This window comes from Xenopus tropicalis, chromosome 9, assembly GCF_000004195.4.
Source record: "Xenopus tropicalis strain Nigerian chromosome 9, UCB_Xtro_10.0, whole genome shotgun sequence".
Taxonomy (NCBI): domain Eukaryota; kingdom Metazoa; phylum Chordata; class Amphibia; order Anura; family Pipidae; genus Xenopus; species Xenopus tropicalis.
In genome coordinates this window covers 35,771,157-35,775,555 of record NC_030685.2, presented here as the reverse complement: position 1 = coordinate 35,775,555, position 4,399 = coordinate 35,771,157, and the positions used below count along the sequence as shown (strand labels likewise).

The window sequence follows — 4,399 nt, the reverse complement described above, 5'->3', positions numbered from 1 at the left end:
TTTTCTATAAGACCTGTGAGTGCGGACTCTCTCTACAGCTACTCTAACATTGTTTGATAGATGGAAATTGAAAAGTAATAGTACATACTTTTTATAGCATCTGCTTTGTAGAAAGGCCAAAGCTAACATTATACATATGTCTGAACTGATATTCAATGCACTTTTCTTATAAGGACTTGCCAGCAACAAGCAAGAGCAGTTTCATAGTAATCATATACAAAATTCAGTTTTTTTTTTTAATTTGGGATTAACCTAATACAGGATTCGGTTTGGGATTCGGCCAAGATTCAGCCTTTTCCAGCAAGATTTGGACAAATCCATGACTCTGGCCAAAGCGAATCCTTAAATCACGTGACTTTTTGTCACATAAACATGGAAGTTGAACATTTTTCACTGTGCGCAAAATCCTACTTTGCATATGCAAATTAGTATTTTGATTCAGTTCAGTATTCGTTCGAATCTTTTGCAAAATGAACAGTGAGCACGATGCTGCACAGAACCAAAAAAGGTGGCAGAAAACAAGAGAAGACAACTACGTACTTCAGTCACCTAATAGACACACAGGATCCTCTTTGATGTTGGTGCTAAAGTAGCAATGCAAATTCTATTGTTTTATTTTTTCACGTTTGTAAATTTGCACAGTATGTCAACTTCCTTTCTTCCTTACTAGCAAGATAAAGCTGCAACAGCAATCTACATAGCTGTATAGTGATTAGAAGCTTTTTAAAGTATACCTAAAATAGATTTTAAGAAGGAGTTAACATTCCTTAAAAAAAGTTCAGTAGTTTCTTAAGAAATTACCTGCACCTTTACACTTCCAGCTATCCAGCCTCCTGGATACTACTGTAGTGTGGCACTCCTCTTTTAAAAGCACTTGATCAACTCACTTCTAAAAGTTGTTTTTAATTTGCATATATATATATCATTGGCCAAATAGATTCAGAGCATTAGGGCAGTCGCACACGGGGAGATTAGCCGCTCAATGATAAATCGCCAGTGGGATGGAATATGCGTCGCTTTGGTTTCCGAAGTCGCTCCCAAAGTTTCCTTGAGAGGCGACTTTGGGAAACCAAATAAAGTGTTAATCAGACGGGCAGACTGAGCACCCCATAGAGGGATTAATAAGTTTGGGTGTGCCGAATCAGCAGCTTTAATCAGTTTGTGTATGACTAGCCCTACCCTGCCCTGTGTTTTTGCTTACTACTTTAGTTTATACAAAGTAATTAAAAATAATATACGTAAGCTGCTGGAATGCCATAGGAGTTGTTATTTAAGTTAAAACTGGGCCATATGACCCACATTTACATTTAAGATAAGATACTATCTGTATCTAATTGCTGTGAAAATGGGCCCAGGGTGTCAGGTTCTCTGGTGGGCCCTGGGAGCCAATGCAGGCTACCAACTTTGTCAAGGGTGACAAAGCCCTGAGCTAAGTACATTGCAAAAATTATGACTGGAGGTTGTCACATGATGGCCTAAAACATCTAGCAATGAATTCCTTTCTTACACAGCTGATCTTCCTAGCCCACTGAGTGACACTATTGGCCTTGTGCGGCAGTGGAAGTGATGAGAGTAGGTAAAAAGAGTTGGCACTGAATGAGTAACTAAGAGGTAATTTCTTCCCTGCCACAAGCTCAGCAAGTTGATGACCATGTAGCAGCAGTGAGGTGTATGTTTGTGAAAGGATTAAACAACAAGAAACAGTCCTGGGGGAAAACAAATGGATTTACTGGGGGGCTAACATATTAGATTAGGCTTCTCTGTCTTTTAGTTAAGAATAAGTGTAGTATCGGTTCCAGGCCCGGACTGGCAGTCTGTAAATTCTGGCAAATTTCAGAGGGGCTGCTGTAAAATGCCACAGATGGTCACTATTTATTGGGCTGGTGGGGAGCTGTTTTGACCTCTGTTTTAAATCACAATGCAGACCTGACCTGTTCTTACAGAAGGAGCTGGTCATGCCCTCATGATGGAGCAGAGAAAGAACTTGATCCTCTGGCCAAGTAAATCCACCTTTCCTTGTCCTTTTAGTTAGTGACTAGTTAGTGACTTACTATAGATACGTCACAAGATATGGGTTAATCTAAAATGCAAACCATAAGGAACCCATTATTTTGCCACTCACCAGTCAATGTGAATGTATTACTGCATAAAACACATTTGAGGGCTCATACCCTAGGTTAGCCATCCTTACCTTTAATAAAAAAATAAGCTATGTGTACATTATCGATTAATATTGCTCAAATCTTATACTGTGAGCACTTAAATATATGTCATTTAGAATACATTTTTTACTGCAGCGTGACTCGATGAATGCTTATATTACTTGTTGCCTTTATGCCTGATCATTTCTCAGTAAAAGGAAATATGTACCATTGCACAAGGGCCTTGTATAGCTCCATTAAGCATGTGGTTCAGGGCACAATGACATTACTAGTTGGGCCTTTCCCCCTTTTGTGGTAATGGCTCACATGGAGGTTCAGCAATCCACACTGATCCACTTCATGTTGCAGCAGGCATAGAATTCACCTGGGGTTTTTACAGTGGTTTTTATAGCAAACATTCAGTTAAGGTAAATCAGAGCACATGGGTGTTTTCTCTGCTGCCATTTTTAAGCCAGCAGGTAAAAAGCTAAGTGAACCATTACTCTTGGGATTTATGAACAGGGTTTAGTGACAAATGTAGCTGTAACTTGCCTAACATACTTCAACTACATGACACATCCCCAATAGTGATAATCGAGTTTACCTAAAACCTACGGGTTGCATTTAAAGTTGGGTCCCTCCCCTTTGTTGATTTAATAGTGTTTACTCAACCACCATGGTAGCTGACCCCACCCATATACGAGTCATCAGAGGAGCGGTGGTCTCAGTGCAACTCATAAGGCAGAAGAGGACTTTGGGCTGGGTGCGGTTTAAAAAGTTGTGGGTTACAGTCAAGTTTGGGTTGAAAAACTTCTGACCACAGATTGAACCTATTTTAATGGAAATTAAAAGGAATACAATATCAGTCCCTTAGACCAATTTGGCAGCTTATTGGCCCCTGTATGGGCACTAACGACGGGCCTGCCCGACATCTGGCCTGAAATCGTTCAGATCTCAATCGGGCAGGTTTAAAAATTTAATTGCATCGGGGACCGCATTGGCTCGTTGATGCGCTCCCCAAATTCAATAGTTTGGCCCCAGGGCGAAGATCAGCTTGTTTGGTGACCTTGCCAAGTGAGCGGATCTTAGCGTGTATGGCCACTAAGAGTACCTCACCGGATGTTCATTATTTTGCATGTGTGTGTTAGTGATTAGTGTGATCACCTGTTGGTGTATTTCTAGGTACCACACCATGAGGCATTGTGTCAATACTCTCCCAGTACGGTTGCCACCTCGCTGGCCTGGCCAGTAAAAATGATGCTTGGTGGTGAAGTTATTAATAGGGAAGCAAGATAAAAATATAGGAAGGCCGGTATTTTTCCAGAAAAGGTGGCGACCCCATGTTCCCGATATATACTCCATATTAAAAAAAATCCATGTTCTACTCTGTTCAATGTGATCTAATGCTTTCCACGTGTAGCCATATGGTATCATATCTCACTGTTCAGAATGCAGAAAAGTAAACAGAAACAAATCTGTCTAGTTTGCAGGTAACCCTGGAACTGCCACTGACCCCCGTGTGCAACACTAGGGTGTCACTCTCCAGCTCACTCTCCTCTGGGCTCCGTGTGTTCATGGGTCTGCTGTATAATAGTAATAATAGCACTGAATAATAAAAAAAAGAATCAAGAAAATGTGGCTTCACCAGAAATCGGCACCCACCCCCGTAAATAAGGGTTTGTTTGTACTTTAATCTAAAGTTGAATTGCCACCGAACACTGCAGTAAGCTTCTGAGTAAACATCTGACAATAGTACATTAGGCTGCAGCGACGATAGTAACAAAATCGCATACTCGGAAAACTAGGTTTCAAACATGCTTAGGAACGCAGTGCAGACCCCACATTCAGGGCACAAACTGCTACGTTCTTGTTTTTCTAAATAAAGTGACTGCGCGCAATGTATGATTGCTGTGTTGGTTTTTGTAAAAAGAGAGAACGGCCACAAAAGAAGGAACTCAGGCACGGACGGGGTTCGAACCCGTGATCTTCGGTTTACGAGACCGACGCCTTACCACTTGGCCACCGCGCCTGCGTCCCATTTACTATACAGAAGTACATATCAGTCAGCCGCTGCGCCTCTCCTTCCCCTCCATTTGCTTTCTGTACAGCCCGGCTCGCTGCGCTGCATGGGGGGACACTATTGCTATAACGCTGCACATTAGTTCGTTTCTCTCCTAGAGAATTCTGTGTAACAAGCGACGTGCGGCTTTGTGATATCCCTTGTGTGTAACTCGCTCCGAACACAAGCAGTGCCAGAA

The 4,399-nt window shown here is 41.8% G+C and overlaps 1 non-coding gene across 1 annotated transcript; it reads right to left on the bottom strand.

The window, feature by feature from the left end:
• Nucleotides 1-4,098: 4,098 nt before the first annotated feature.
• On the bottom strand, nucleotides 4,099-4,170 carry trnat-cgu. Its single transcript has one exon. It is a non-coding gene; the product is annotated as a tRNA-Thr (tRNA).
• Nucleotides 4,171-4,399: the final 229 nt, after the last annotated feature.